Genomic DNA, 17,351 nt, shown 5'->3' on the forward strand with positions numbered 1-17,351 from the left:
AGTACTCAGGGGAGTTGGCGGCTAAGGCAGCAGGAAATATAGTGCTCTAGAAGGGTATGGCCAATATACTCCAGTATTCTTGCCTGGAGAACAGGCCCCCCACCCCCCCACCGCCCCGACAGAGAATCCTGGCAGGCCACAGTCTACAGGGTCAAGAGTCAGATACTACCGAAGTGACCCTGCATGCACAGATGCAAGACTTCTGTGGCAGCTCTGCCCCAGTGAGAATTGAGCATGAAGGTGGTGCAGCTGCTTGCCTTGCAGGGACCCTTGCAGCGTCAAGTGTGCAGGGACACGGACTGCCTCCACCATAGGAGTTATGGCACTATCAGAGTCTTAATTTTTGAGTCTCTTGTAGGTGGCGATCAGAAAGCCTCTTTGGTCAGTCTTTCTCTGTAACTCTGCCTGTTCAGGCACTTAGAGGGCTCCCTTTCCTGGGGTCCTTCTCTGTTGTTTGGTATGTCAGGCACATAGAGGGGCCCCCCGGCTGGGGTCTTACTCTGTAGTTCGGGGCACCAGTCACTTAAAGGAGCACCTGGGTAGGGTCCTGCTCTGTAGTTCAGTGCATCAGGCGTTTGATGGGCCAGCCTCTCTATTGTTCAGCTGTCAATGCTGGCGTGTGGGGAGAGAGAGGCTATGGTGATGGCTCCACCCTGTACGCATGACTCAGCAGTATCACCTTGCTTCCATGGCTGCCTGACTTTCCCCCGCAGGCATTTCCCACCACAGTCTCTTACCTTACTTCCCCTCGATTGGTCTCCATGCAGTCAACAGCAGCCCTACCTCTGGGATTGCTCAAAAACCCCTAAACTTCAGCTCCCAGCTGCTGTGCCTTCCAGGAAACTTGCATCCCTGTCCGGGGTATGTATGGCTGCGGCAAGTACTGTCTGATTCTCATTCCATTTAGGCTGCCACAGACCAGCTGTTTCACTCTCAGCCTTAAATGTTTCTCCTCTGACTCAGACAATTGCCCCAATGTGGGGATCAGACCCCTATTTCAGTTCCCCCACCAGCTGAGGGCAGGTCCAGTCCTACCCTACTAATACTCCTATTTCCCCCCCTCGTTTCTTCATCCTACTGAATTTTGCATGGTTCTGTATATTCTTTTCCTCTGGTCAGGTACTCCTGTCTGCTCTCAGCTGGTATTCTGCATGCACTTTTGTGTCTGAAGATGTATTCCTGATGTATCCGTGGAGAGTTGTACTCCACATCCACCTACTCCTCCGCCATCTTGTTCTCTGTCATTTTTACAGTATAATTTTATAAGATAACCTAGTTTTGCTTAATGAAAAAAGGTACATGTTTCAAAACTGCTAAATTACATGTAGTGTCTTCTCTTCACTATATGTATAGTGATATCTTGAGCCAGGAGCAATGACATCACTTGGAATGTTATCTGTAGAAATGCACCCAAGTATAACTGAATCAGAATCTTCAATTTTATGAGATTCCCAGGTGATATCTGTGCACAAAAATTTTGGAGAAACATTGAGGCATTAGTCTCATTAGCCTTAGGAAAGAGAATCATCTTTGCTAAAAATGTTTAATTCCTGTATCAGGTATGGCTTTCAGATAAACTCTACTGAAAGTAGAATTTTCAAATTGAGTTAGTCTACTTAATTTAAATGTTACCTATACATAAGATGTATGCATGTGTTCTAGGTCGCTTCACTCATGTCCAACTCTTTGTGACCCTGTGGACTGTAGCCTGCCAGCTCCTCTGTCCATGGGATTCTCCAGGCAAGAATACTGGAGTGGGTTGCCATTCCCTCCTCCAGGGGATCTTCCCGACCCAGGGATGGAACCGATGTCTTTTATGTCTCCTACAATGGCATAAGTGTTCTTTACCACTAGCACCACCTGGGAAGCCCATAAGATGTTTAGGTTAAAGGAAATTAAAGAATCTATAGTAGAGAAAATGTATTAAGGAGGGAAAATGAGACCAGATGCAGCCTTTTTTTCTCATTTGGTTTTCTTTCTCACTAACATCCCTTTGGATTGCAGTGGCCTAGCACCTGGAAATAAAGTTTACTGCCAAACAAAAGTAATGGTAAATGTATATAAATATCATGAATTCCCATGGCACCCTCGTTTCTGCTGTTTCAGGGAAAATAGCTTATTGAAAAGCTTGGATTATAATTATTATAGCTGGTGGGTTTTCTAACGCCACAGCTATTCAAGAATCATTTGTAATTGCTAATGTACTTATACCAAAGTGTGGAGCACAGCAAATCCAGACTCTTGCTTTTTAAAATATGATTTATGTCTCTATTCTTTCTCTTTTTATGCTCTCCTATAAGCCTAATGTAATACATTCCATTTCCCCCCAAATATTTCCCTAATGTGTTATTTAGTAAACACTTCAGAATCTCAATAGGTGATAGAATATATATCTATGCAGTTTTAAAGACCCGGTTTACAAATGCATCCAATATTTACATAGGTTGTTGGAAAAGAAAGGTGTATTGCTACTTTTTTAGTAGATAGATACTTACAGTGCTTCCTCTCCCCTAACCCCTATTCTGTGTGTGAGTATGTTTGTGTGTTTGACTGAAACAGAAGGAAAACAGCATGTTGTGTAGCCTAATACAGTGCTTTTCCAATTTAATGTGCAAGGAAGCACCTGGATATCATGTTAAAGTGCAGACCCTGAATATTTCCTTAGCAAGATTGTAAAGGAAAGAGCCCAGAACTCTGAGGCAAGAGAAGACCAAAATTGAACAAACAAACAAACCAAAAAAACCCTCAAAAAACAACAACAAAAAACCCCACACAACTTAGCCCAGGTAATTGATCTTGTGTAAGACCCTGAAGCTGGAAAATATTGAAGGCAGGAGGAGAAGGGGATGACAGAAGATGAGATGGTTGGATGGCAGCTCAGTGGACATGAGTTTGAGCAAGCTCTGGGAGTTGGTGATGGGCAGGGAAGCTTGGTGTGCTGCAGTCCATGGGACTGCATAGAGTGGGACATGACTGAGCAACTGAACAACAAACAAGAACAAAAGTTACTTCAATTCTCTGATTAACTCTTGGATTTCATCATCTGTAAAACGGGGTTAAAAATTGTGAGGATTCAAAAAACAAAACACCATTTGTAAAGCATCTGACACATGAGAGAAACACTGTAAACAGTCATTGCATTATTGCCATTAGATGAGTGGTCTGGGATTTCCAGTAGATTGAAGGGAAAATAATGAATGAAACATTCAAATGAAACATCTAATGTATGTCATGATGTAAAATCTCAAACTTGCTTATATTTGATCCTTTCTGGTTCCATTAACTGCAAGAATTACCCCCTGGGATATGAACTGACAGAGAAGAAAAATGGGACACTAATATCATTTCAGCATTCCCAAGTTCAGTCCAGAGCCTGGATTGCACCAATATCAGTTTCAGATATCATTTTTTGAGGGATCTTAGTTCCCAGTACGGGGATCGAACCCATGCCCCCTGACGTGGAAGCACAGAGTCCTAACCACTGGACTTGTAGGGAAGTCACTTGGATATCATTTTTATTCTCCTTTAACAATGAATAGTAGTGTTGAGCTGCACTCCACAGGCCTACAAGGCTTGTGTTTGCCCAGCTTCAAGACCTAAAAAAGAGCCCAGAGTCAGTAAGAGACATCAGTGGTTTAATGGATGGGGGAGCTTACATGTCTGAAGCAAGGTCCTGAAGAGATACCCCGTCCCTTGTAGTGAATAGCAGGCAGGACATGGTGGTAGTCTTCACTCCTGGCGAGAAGGGGAGACTACCATTTATAGGGGAATTGAAATCAGGTGTGCTTATTAGTTACCAAGAAAACCAGTAGACGGGCACTTCCCTCATCACCTCTTTGATAAAAGCAATCACTAGCTGGGGCCTGGGACAAGTATGTAGGAAGGTCAGCCATGTGAGTAGAGTATGGGTAAAGTAGGCACTGTTTGGAGAGGAGATGTACAGAGAGCAAGAGAACAACCATCGTGAGTGGCCTGACCATACAAGTAACACCTAACCTTTTGGACTTCATAAACTTCTAATTTTCTTTACTATAACCTCATATTACTTTTGTTTTTAGTTTTTGTTCTTTTTGTTTCTTGGTTTTGGATAAGAATTAGATTTCTTCCTCTGGCTAAGTTGCCTTAGGCTTCCTTGCAATTCCAGAAATACTCCAGTTCCAACTCAGGCTAATCCTATGATAGTCCTTGGGTTTACCCCAATACTTGGAGACAACCAGATTGTTTTAGACTTGCCAGTTTGAGTAGAATTATCAGGCAACTATTTCAGCCTCTGGTTGCACATAGAAATGCCCACACAAAATTCCCTGAACATTTGCAAAATCATTCCCTCATGCATCCTGTTTGTATTATACTAGAATGGCACACTCAAAAGACAGGAAGGGTAAGAAAGTGAGTTTCAGCCTTGTATGTTGGTGGTTTGCTTCCCAGGAGTTCTATTTCCTTGGACTGATTTTATACAATATAGGATTAGTACTCAGGTAGCCTTCACACATTGAGATGTTGTGAGTTAAAACTGTACTTTTTTCTTAGTCAGGATTGAGTGTCTGATTTCTCTTTTGACATCTAACCTTCAGTGAATTGTTCTGAAATCTCATCAGTTGGGTATCTTATTAGGTCCAGAATGGCTAGTTGGATGCATTTTTTATTTAGCTCTCGTTGGACTTATTCATGTTAAGTAGTGTTAAAACTTTTCTCACACTTGTCCTATTTTTCTGGTAAACTGAAAGTCGCATTTTTCATTTTCCATAATCACACATATGACTTAGTTTTATTTTACTTCTGACTGACCTACTGGCAAACAGTTATCACTCTATCTACAATTATTATGATGCATCTATTGAAAATTTATCAAGGCTTAATACTAATATTAAACATCACATGCTGCAGTCCATAGGGTTGCAAAGAGTCAGATATGACTGAGTGTCTGAAGTGAACTGAACTGAACTGAATATTATCTATACTAATACAATTGGTATTGCATTATCACTAGCCATGAACACTATTGTTTTTTTAATGTTTATTTATTTTCTGTGTTGGAACTTAGTTTTGGAGCATGGGATCTTTCCTTGTGGCACATAGGAGTAGTTGCCCCTTGACATATGGGATCTTATTAATAGTTCCCCAACCAGGGGTTGAACTCATGTCCCCTGCATTGCAAGGCAGATTCCAAACCACCAGGGAAGTCCCAAACACTATTATTAATATACAAGCATAACTTGTGCTTTGCTTTATTATGATTTGAAGATACTGTAATTTTTATTTTTAAATATAAATTTATTTATTTTAATTGGAGGCTAATTATTAAACATTGATATGAATCTGCCACAGGTGTACATGTGTTCCCCATCCTGAGCACCCCTCCCACCTCCCTCCCTATCCCATCCCTCTGGGTCAACCCAGTGCACCAGTCCCGAGCATCCTATATCATGCATCAAACCTGGACTGGCGATTTGTTTCACATATGATAATATACATGTTTCAATGCCATTCTCCCAAATCATCCCACCCTCACCCTCTCCAACAGAGTCCAAAAGACTGTTCTATACATCTGTGTCTCTTGCTGTCTTGCATACAGGGTTATTGTTAACATCTTTCTAAATTCCATGCTGCTAAGTCACTTCAGTCGTGTCCAACTCTGTGCGACCTCATAGACGGCAGCCCACCAGGCTCCCCCGTCCTTGGGAGTCTCCATACATATGTGTTATTATACTGTATTGGTATATTTCTTTATGGCTTATTTCACTCTGTATAATAGGCTCCAGCTTCATCCATCTCATTAGAACTGATTCAAATGTATTCTTTTTAATGGCTGAGTAATACTCCATTGTGAATATGTACCACTGCTTTCTTAACCATTCGTCTGCTGATGAATATCTAGGTTGCTTCCATGTCCTGGCTATTATAAACAGTGTTGAGATGAACATTGGGGTACATGTGTCTCTTTCAATTCTTGTTTCCTCAGTGTGTATGCCCAGCAGTGGGATTGCTGGGTCATATGGCAGTTCTATTTCCAGTTTTCTCAAAGAATCTCCACACTCTTCTCCATAGTGGCTGTACTAGTTTGCATTCCCACCAGGAGTGTAAGAGGGTTCCCTTTTCTCCACACCATCTCCAGCATTTATTACTTGTAGACTTTTGGATAGCAGCCATTCTGACTAGTGTGAAATGGTACCTCATTGTGGTTTTGATTTGCATTTCTCTGATAAGGAGTGATGTTGAACATCTTTTCATGTGTTTGTTAGCCATCTGTATGTCTTCTTTGGAGAAATGTGTGTTTAGTTCTTTGACCCATTTTTGATTGGGTCGTTTATTTTTCTGGAATTGAGCTGCAGGTGTTGCTTGTATTTTTTCAGATTAATTATTTGTTGGTTGCTTCATTTGCTATTATTTTCTCCCATTCTGAATGCTGTCTTTTCAACTTGCTTATAGTTTCCTTTGTTGTGCGGAAGCTTTTAAGTTTAATTAGGTCCCATTTGTGTATTTTTGCTTTTATTTCCAATATTCTGGGAGGTGGGTCATAGAGGATCCTGCTGTGATGTATGTCAGAGAGTGTTTTGCCTATGTTCTCCCCTAGGAGTTTAATAGATTCTGGTCTTACGTTTAGATCTTTAATCCATTTGGAGTTTACTTTTGTGTATGGTGTTAGAAAGTGTTCTAGTTTCATTCTTTTACAAGTGGTTGACCAGTTTTTCCAGCACCACTCGTTAAAGAGATTGTCTTTTCTACACTGTATATTCTTGCCTCCTTTGTCAAAGATAAGGTGTCCATAGGTGCGTGGATTTATCTTTGGGCTTTCTATTTTGTTCCATTGATCTATATTTCTGTCTTTGTGCCAGTACCATACTGTCTTGATGACTGTGGCTTTGTAGTAGAGCCTGAAGTCAGGCAGATTCATTCCTCCAGTTCCATTCTTCTTTCTCAAGATTGCATTGGCTATTCGAGGTTTTTTGTATTTCCATACAAATTGTGGAATTATTTGTTCTAGTTCTGTGAAAAATACCATTGGTAGCTTGATAGGGATTGCACTGAATCTATAGATTGCTTTGGGTAGTATACTCACTTTCACTATATTAATTCTTTTGATCCATGAACACGGTATATTTCTCCATCTATTAGTGTCCTCTTTGATTTCTTTCTCCAGTGTTTTATAGTTTTCTATATATAAGTCTTTTGTTTCTTTCAGTCAGTTCAGTTCAGTTGCTCAGTTGTGTCGGACACTTTGCGACACCATGAATCACAGCACGCCAAGCCAGCCTGTATATCACCAACTCCTGGAGTTCACTCAAACTCACATCCATCGAGTCGGTGATGCCATCCAGCCATCTCATCCTCTGTCGTTCCCTTCTCCTCCTGTCCCCAATCCCTCCCAGCATCAGGGTCTTTTCCAATGAGTCAACTCTTCGCATGAGGTGGCCAAAGTACTGGAGTTTCAGCTTTAGCATCATTCCTTCCAAAGAACACCCAGGACTGATTTCCTTTAGAATGGACTGGTTGGAACTCCTTGCAGTCCAAGGGACTCTCAAGAGCCTTCTCCAACACCACAGTTCAAAAGCATCAGTTCTTTGGCTCTCAGCTTTCTTCACAGTCCAAGTCTCACATCCATAAATGACCACTGGAAAAACCATAGCCTTGACTAAACAGATCTTTGTTGGCAAAGTAATGTCTCTGCTTTTGAATATGCTGTCTAGGTTGGTCATAACTTTCCTTCCAAGGAGTAAGCATCTTTTAATTTAATGGTTGCAATCACCATCTGCAGTGTTTTTGGAGCTCCACAAAATAAAGTCTGACACTGTTTCCACTGTTTCCCCATCTATTTCCCATGAAGTGATGGGACCAGATGCCATGATCTTTGTTTTCTGAATGTTGAGCTTTAAGCCACTTTTTCACTGTCCTCTTTCACTTTCATCAAGAGGCTTTTTAGTTCCTCTTCACTTTCTGCCATAAGGGTCGTGTCATCTGCATATCTGAGGTTATTGATATGTCTCCCAGCAAACTTGATTCCAGCCTGTGCTTCTTCCAGTCCAGCATTTCTCATGATGTACTCTGCATATAAGTTAAATAAGCAGGGTAACAATATACAGCCTTGATGTATTCCTTTTCCTATTTGGAACCAGTCTGTTGTTCCATGTCCTGTTCTAACTGTTGCTTCCTGACCTGCATACAAATTTCTCAAGAGGCAGGTCAGGTGGTCTGGGATTCCCATCTCTTGAAGAATTTTCCACAGTTTATTGTGATCCACACAGTCAAAGGCTTTGGCCTAGTCAAAAAAGCAGAAATAGATGTTTCTCTGGAACTCTCTTGCTTTTTCAATGATCCAGCGGATGTTAGCAATTTGATCTCTGCTTCCTCTGACTTTTCTAAAACCAGCTGGAACATCTGTAAGTTCACGGTTCACGTATTGCTGAAGCCTGGCATGGAGAATTTTGAGCATTATTTTACTAGCGTGTAAGATGAGTGCAATTGTGTGGTAGTTTGAACAATCTTTGGCATTGCCTTTCTTTAGGACTGGAATGAAAACTGACCTTTTCCAGTCCTGTGGCCACTGCTAAGTTTTCCAAATTTGCTGGCATATTGAGTGCAGCACTTTCACAGCATCATCTTTCAAGATTTGAAATAGCTCACCTGGAATTCCATCACCTCCACTAGCTTTGTTCATAGTGATGCTTTCTAAGGCCCACTTTACTTCACATTCCAGAATGTCTGGCTCTAGATGAGTGATCACATCATTGTGGTTATCTTGGCTGTGAAGATCTTTTTTTGTACAGTTCTTCTGTGTATTCTTGCCACCTCTTCTTAATATCCTCTTCTTCTGTCAGGTTCATACTATTTCTGTGCTTTATCGAGCCCATCTTTGCATTAAATGTGCCTTTGGTATCTCTAATTTTCTTGAAGAGATCTCTAGTCTTCCCCATTCTGTTGTTTTCCTCTATGTCTTTGCAGTGATCACTGAGGAAGGCTTTCTTATCTCTCCTTGCTATTCTTTGGAACTCTGCATTCAGATTCTTATATATTTCCTTTTCTCCTTTGCTTTTGCTTCTCTTCTTTTCACAGCTATTTGTAAGGCCTCTCCAGACGGCCATTTTGTTTTTTTGCATTTCTTTTTCTTGGGGATGGTCTTGATCCCTGTCTCCTGTACAATGTCACGAACCTCCATCCGTAGTTTTTCAGGCACTTTATTTGTCAGATCTAGTCCCTTAAATCTATTTCTCACTTCCACTGTATAATCAAGGAATTTGATTTAGGTCATACCTGAATGGTTAGTGGTTTTCCCTACTTTCTTCAATTAAGTCTGAATTTGGCAATAAGGAGTTCATGATCTGAGCCACAGTCAGCTCTTGGTCTTGTTTTTGCTGACTCTATAGAGCTTCTCCATGTTCGGCTGCAAAGAATATAATCAGTCTGATTTCGGTGTTGACCATCTGGTGATGTCCATGTATAGAGTCTTCTCTTGTGTTTCTAGGTAGATATATTCCTCAGTTTTTTATTCTTTTTGTTGTAATGGTGAATGGAATTGTTTCCTTAATTTCTCTTTTTATTTTCTCATTATTAGTGTATAGGAATGCAAAGGATTTCTGTGTGTTGATTTTATATCCTGCAACTTTTCTATATTTATTGATTAGCTCTAGTAATTCTGGTGGAGTCTTTAGGGTTTTCTGTGTAGAGGATCATGCCATCTGCAAACGGTGAGAGTTCTACTTCTTCTTTTCCTATGTAGATTCCTTTCATTTCTTTTTCTTCTCTGATTGTTGTGGCTAAAACTTCCAATACTATGTTGAATAGTAGTAGTGAGAATGGGCATCCTTGTCTTGTTCCTGACTTTAGGGCAAATGGTTTCAATTTTTCACCATTGGGGATAATGTTTGCTGTGGCTTTGTCATATACACCTTTTATTATATTGAGGTATGTTCCTTCTATTCCTGCTTTCTGGAAGGTTTTTTATCATAAATGGATGTTGAATTTTGTCAAAAGCTTTCTCTGCATCTATTGAGATAATCATATGCTTTTTATCTTTCAATTTGTTATCTTACATTGATTGATTTGCAGATATTGAAGAATCCTTGCATCCCTGGGATAAAGCCCCCTTGGTCATGATGTATGATCTTTTTAATGTGTTGTTGGATTTTGTTTGCTAGCATTTTGTTAAGGATTTTTGCATCTATGTTCATCAGTGATATTAGCCTGTATTTTTCTTTTTTATGTGGCATCTTTGTCAAGTTTTGGTATTGAAGGTTTGTAGCAACACTGTATCTTTCAAAAGTCTATCAGTGCCGTTTTTCCAAAAGCATTTGTTCATTTCATGTATATGTGTCACATTTTGCTTATTCTCACAATATTTCAAACTTTTTCATTATTATTATATTTGTTATAGTGATCTATAATGTTACTATTGGATAAGATAATGACTTGCTGAAGGCTCAGGTGATTCCATGTTTTAGCAATACCTATTTTTCAGTTATAGTATGAACATTTTTTAGGCATTGTGCTATTGAACACTTAATAGACTATAGTATAGTGTAAACATAGCTTTTGTATACACTGAGAAACCACAAAATTACATCTACTATATTACAGATCCAGAGCTAGAAGCCAAGGATATGTAGAGATTTCAAAGTTCAGGCCTCTAAGAAGCTTATAGTCCAGGTGGGAAGATAAAGCACATCAAAAATCAGAAAATACGTGGGTGGAAAAAGCCCCTGTCTACAACCGCATAAAATAATCACATAATCTCTTATTAAGTATTCCCAATAGCAGTTGTTGTTATTCCATCACTGAGATATGTCCGACTCTTTGTGGCCCCATGGACTGCAGCATGCCAGGCTTCCATGTCCTTCACTATCTCCTGGAGTTTGCTCAAACCATGCCCTTTGAGTTGATGATGCCATCAAGCCATCTCATCTTCTGTTTTCCCCTTCTCCTCAAGCCTTCAGTCTTTCTCAGCATCAGGGTCTTTTCCAGTGATTCAGCTCTTCACATCAGGTGGCCAAGTATTGGAGCTTCAGCTTCAGCATCAGTACAGCCATTGAATATTCAGCGTTGATATCCTTTACAATTAACTGGTTTGATCTCCTTGCTATCCAAGGGACTCTCAAGAGTCTTTTTCAGCACCACAGTTTGAAACCAACAATTCTTTGGCACTCAGCTTTCTTTATGGTCCAACTCTCACATCTATACATCACTACTGAGAAAAACATAGCTTTTACTATACAGATCTTTGTTGGAAAAGTGATGTCTCTGCTTTTTAATATGCTATCTAGGTTTGTCATAACTTTTCTTTCAAGGAGCAAGCATCTTTTAATTTCATGGCTGCAGTCACTGTCCACACTGATTTTGGAAGCCAAGAAAATGAAGTTTGTCACTGTTTCTGTTTTCCCCCCATCTATTTGCCATGAAGTGATGGGACTGGATGCAATGATCTTAGTTTGTTGAATATTGGGTTTGAAATAAGATTTTTCTCTCTTCTTTCACCCTCACCAAGAGGCCCTTTAGTTTCTCTTAGCTTTTTGCCATTAGAGTGGTATCATTTGCATGTCTGAGGTCATTGATATTTCTCCTGGCAGTCTTGATTCCAGCTTGTGATTCATCCAGCCCAGTATTTTGTGTGATGTAGTATGCATATAAGTTAAATAAGCAGGGTGACAATATACAGCCTTGTCGTACTCCTTTCCCAATTTTAAACCAGTCTATTTTTCCATGTCTGGTTCTAACTGTTGCTTCTTGACCTGCATACAGGTTTCACAGAAGGCAGGTAAGGTGGTCTGATATTCCCATCTCTTTAAGAATTTTCCATACTTTGTTGTGATCCACACAGTCAAAGGCTTTAGTGTAGTCAATGAAGCAGAAGTAGATGTTTTTCTGGAATTGTCTTGCTTTTTTCTATGATCCAATGGATGTTGGCAATTTGATCTCTGGTTCCTCTGCATTTTCTAAATCTAGCTTTCCTCAATAGCAGGGACTTTTATCTACTGAAGTAGTGGCCAATTCTGTGTTGAATCACTTCTGACTATTAGAAATTTCCTTTTCAACTTGAGTTGAAAGTGATTCCCAGTAGTTTTTCACCATTGGCCCATGTTCTATCTTTTGGAGCCTTGAGAACCCCTGTATTTACCCCACATACAGGAGTACTTAGAACAGTCAAAAATAATGAGCATATTGCCCTTTGCAATAGCTTTTCTTGTAAGATTCCTCAGAAATTCATTTTGTGCAAAGTCATGGTTTTAATTTTTCTAAGGCTCCTGGACGCTGGCCTTTCTGCATGTGTAAAATGTCAAATAATAGTAGGAGAGTGTATACATTAAGTGCCTAATAAGTAATTCATACAATGAGATTTATGGGAATTCAAAGACAGAATATAATCTGAGGACCAAGTGACTGGGCAGGGTTTAGTGGATGAAGTCATTCTTTCATTGTTCCTTAGACACATGAAAATAAGAGAGGGTAATGTGAAAAAAAGGCCCCAAAGTTGCATTGTTTGTGTCTACTTCAGGAACCAAATTCAGATCAGTTTGCCTCAGTCGTGTACCAAGTATGGGCATTGAATCATTTCACTGAAATCCATGTAAAAAAATATCTGTACCACAGAATTGAAAGAGACATATGTACCCCAGTGTTCACTGTAGCACCACAATGTTCACAGTAGCTAGGTCATGGAAACAACCTAGATGTCCATCAGCAGACAAATGGATAAGGAAGTTGTGGTACATGTACACAATGGAATATTAGCTATAAAAAGGAAAACATTTTAGTCAGTTCTAATGAGGTGGATGAAACTTGAGCCTATTAGTCAGAGTGAAGTAAGTCAGAAGGAGAAACAAAAATACTGTATATTAACACATATATATGGAATTTAGAAAGAGTAATGATGATTCTATATATAGGTCAGCGAAAGAGACACAGATGTAAAGAACAGAGTTTTGGACTCTGTGGGAGAAGGAAAGGGTGGGATGATTTGAGAAAATAGCATTGAAACAGGTATATTACCATATATTAAATAGATGACCAGTGCAAGTTCTATGCATAAAGCAGAACATCCAGAGCTGGTGCTCTGGGACAACCCAGAGAGATGGAGTGGGGAAGAGGTGGGAGGGGGGTTCAAAGTGGGGGGACACATGTGTATATGTGGCTGATTCATGTCGATGTATGGCAAAAAACATCACAATATTGTAAAGTAATTATCCTCTAATTAAAATTAATTAATTAAAATGTTATAACACACAAAAAAACTGTATCAAAGTTTAATTTGTCCTACATTTTCCTTAATTAATAGTCAATTTTCTATGTAAAGAAAGAGGCAGATGTATCTAAATTTCAGTGACTTATCTCAGTTTTAAGAACACCTCAGGAAAGTTTTAAATGGATTATTTTGAGTGGGGTGATTTCCTTGTGATGTGATTTCCTATGTAGAGACCTTCCCTACCATGATTTAGATTAGGGCTTCTCTGGTGGCTCAGATGGTAAAGAATCCATTTGCAATGCAGGAGATAGATGTGGGTTCAATCCTTGTGTCAGGGAGACCCCTGGAGGAGGAAATGACCACCCACTCTAGTATTCTTGGCTGGGAAATCCCATGGACAGGGGAGCCTGGCGGGCTAAATTTGGGGTCACAAAGAGTTGGACACAACTGAGGATTAAGCACATACAACATACAAAGAAGAAGGTTCTGATGAAAACACCAAATTTTCTAAGCTTTGGTTTCAATGGAGTCCAGTCAATTCAAGACCTAAACATATATGACATATTCAAGGAAACTTTCACTGACTTTCACCAGCTGGAAGTACAAATTACTAAGGAAAGGAAAGAGAATATGGGGTCATGATGAACAAGGATACATTAGTGTACTTATGGGGTAAGCTTTGGGTAGAATACATGTACTGTGCTAGAACATATGGTCTTCAAAAGCTGGGTTTCATGTATCGACATGGGATAGTATTTTTATGATATATGTTGTGTAGCCTGTGTGGTGGAGTCATGTATCTGGCAATGGCAGCGCATATGTTAGATTTATCTACTTAGGTCAGAGGATAGCTGTCTGTATTGGGATGCGTGAACTATGTTTTTAACATTTTATTGAAGTATAGTTGATTTACAAAGTTGTGTTAATTTCTACTGTACAGCAAAGTGACTCAATGATATACTTATATATGTATAATTTTTCAGATTTTTTTCCCTTATCACTTGTCACAGGATATTTAATATAGTTCCCTGTGCTATACAGTAGGAGCTTGTTTATTCAGCCTATATATACTAGTTTGTATCTGGTAATCCCTAACACCCAATCCTTCTTTCATCCAGACCCCCCTCTCCCTTGGCAACCACGAGTCTGCTCTCTATGTCTGTGTGTCTGTTTAATAAATATATTCATTTGTGTCATATTTTAGATTCCACATATGAGCAATATCATATGGTATTTGTCTTTTACTTAGTATGATAATCTCTAGTTCCTTCCATGTTTCTACAAATGACATTATTTCATTCTTTTTTAGGACTGAGTAGTATTCCATTGTTCCACATCTTCTTTATCCACTCATCTGTCGAGAAACATTTAGGTTGTTTCCATGTCTTGCTTACTGTAAATAGTGTTGCTGTGAACATTGGGGTTCACATATCTTTTTGAATTGTAGTTTTGTCTGAGTATATGTCCCATGAGTGGGATTGCTGGATCATAAAGTAACTCTATTTTTACTTTTTAAGGAACCTTCATACTATTTTCCATAGTGGCTACATCAGTTTACACTCCCACCAACAGTGCAAGAGTGTTCCCTGGTAAACTATTTGAATGAAAATCTAAGAAGTAGCTTGTCAGAAGGGCCAAGTTCAAGCTACTGATATTGTGTGAAGGATGTCATAACAAATCTCTTCCTGTAGCTTGAAAGCATTTGTTCATTACTTACCAAATAATAACTGACCATTTCTTCTATGTCAGCAATCTAGTAGACCCTGGAGATGGTGAACCAAAACAGACAAATCTCTTTTTTCAAGGTTCTCATGGTTGAGCATGAGAGACAAGCATTCATATGATAATCACATGAAGAACTGTTAACCTAACTGTTCCAAAGAAAAAGAAAAGGTGCTATGAGAATAGCATGACTTGTGTTCTTTGTGTGTTCTGTGTATTCTCTACTGAGAGACACCAGCTAGGTGCTGCTGCAGACCTCAGTGGGGTGACCCTCAATTGGCTGCTGCTTTATTTGGGCCCTCACAATACTCAAGCCACGTCATTCTTAATTTATGATACTGACTCGGATGTTAGTGTAATTAGCCATTTACACATTGTCTCCCCAAGTAGAATGAGAGCACCTGGAAAGATGCTCATGTATATCAGCCCTGTATTCCTAGCCCAATTCTTGGCACACAGTAAGGGTCCAATCAGTGTTAGCTGGAGGACTAAATAAATCCTATTGCAATATTAACCAGCTTAAAATTATATCCTGAGCCAGCATTTTTTCAACAATAATGCAGAACCACCAGACCTTTTTACCTTAGTTATGTTCTCATTTTCCTGTATATCCGATGGTACTGTTTCACTGTAGAATGAAACTTCATAAGTGCCATTCTTTTTAACTCTATGCTCAATCTCAAAGTATGCATTTGAAGCTCAGTTAGAGATCTATACATCAAAAAATATTTAGGAGAGGAGCCAAGATGGCGGAGGAGTAGGACAGGGAGAACACTTTCTCCCCCACAAATTCATCAGAAGAGCATTTAAACGTCGAGTAAATTCCACAAAACAACTTCTGAATGCTGGCAGAGGACATCAGGCACCCAGAAAAGCAATCCAACTCTTCGAAAGGAGGTAGGAAAAAATATAAAAGACAAAAAAAGAGACAAAAGAGGGAGGGACGGAGCTCCATCCCGGGAAGGGAGTCTTAAAAAGAGAGAAGTTTCCAAACACCAGGAAACCTTCTCACTGCCGAATCTGTGCCGAGCTTTGGAAGCACAGAGGGCAACATAACAGGAAGAAAAAATAAATAAACAATTAAAACTCGAAGATTGCGAGTCCTACGATAACTCCCCCAGCGGAGAAGCAGCGCAGACGCCTGCAGGCGCCATTAACAAGCGGGGGCTGGGCAGGGAGGCGCAGCGCGGGCTGCATCGCTTAGAGTAAGAATCTGGCCTGAATACCCTAAGCACTATCTGAGCGAAATAATTTGGGCTAACAAACCAGACTGTGGGATATCTACCACGCGAAAAGCCAGCCCCAACCTAAGACCGCCAGGCCCGCGCACGGAACAAAGAATTGAACAGAGATAGCCGGCTGCAGACCTTCCCCCTCCGGTGACAGGCAGCCAGAGCCGGAAGGGGGCAATCGCAGCCCCAGAGAGACAGTATCTATAAAACTGTAAGCAGGCTTCTTTGCTAACTAAAACTTCTTGGGGGTCTCGACGGTTAACATCTGCCTAAGAAGGTGCGCCGGTTTTGCGCCCAGATAACCGAGTGGCGGGGAGGCGATAAGTCGCAGCATTGGCGCTCGCCAAACACCTCATCACTTGAGCTGCTCGGACCTGGGAAGAACACAATACTCAGGCCCAACTGAGTCTGCGCCTCTGAGGACTACCCGAGTGCCTGAACCTGAGCGGATTGGACCTGGGAGGTACATACAACCCAGGGCCAGCCTCGGATTGTTCCTGGCGGAACAACCTAGAGCCCGAGCAGTGTGGGCAGGGAGGCTACACGCGCAGTGAGCGGGGGCAGACCCAGTGTGGCTGAGGCACTGCGAGCGCACGCCAGTGTTATTTGCTTGCAGCATCCCTCCCTCCCTCCCCACAGCGCGACTGAACAAAGAGAAGAAATACAGTTCCACCCATCAGAACACTGACACAAGCTTCCCTAACCAGGAAACCTTGACAAGCCACCTGTACAAACCCACACACAGAGAGGAATAGCCACAATAAAGAGAACTCCACAAACTGCCAGAATACAGAAAGGACACCCCAAACTCAGCAATTTAAACAAGATGAAGAGACAGAGGAATAGCCAGCAGATAAAGGAACAGGATAAATGCCCACCAAACCAAACAAAAGAGGAAGAGATAGGGAATCTACCTGATAAAGAATTCCGAATAATGATAGTGAAATTGATCCAAAATCTTGAAATTAAAATGGAATCACAGATAAATAGCTTGGAGACAAGGATTGAGAAGATGCAAGAAAGGTTTAACAAGGACCTAGAAGAAATAAAAAAGAGTCAATATACAATGAATAATGCAATAAATGAAATTAAAAACACTCTGGAGGCAACAAATAGTAGAATAGCAGAGGCAGAAGATAGGATTAGTGAATTAGAAGATAGATTGGTAGAAATAAATGAATCAGAGAGAATAAAAGAAAAACGAATTAAAAGAAATGAGGACAATC

General features: G+C 40.3%; 1 pseudogene; it reads left to right on the top strand.

The window, feature by feature from the left end:
* The first annotated feature begins 234 nt into the window (after nt 1-234).
* The window catches only part of LOC147340957 (uncharacterized), a 137,966-nt pseudogene continuing 120,849 nt past the window's right edge, over nt 235-17,351 (top strand).

The sequence above is a fragment of the Bos grunniens genome, chromosome X (assembly GCF_055505025.1).
Source record: "Bos grunniens cultivar Pamir isolate PY7600 chromosome X, Bosgru_T2T1.0, whole genome shotgun sequence".
Taxonomy (NCBI): domain Eukaryota; kingdom Metazoa; phylum Chordata; class Mammalia; order Artiodactyla; family Bovidae; genus Bos; species Bos grunniens.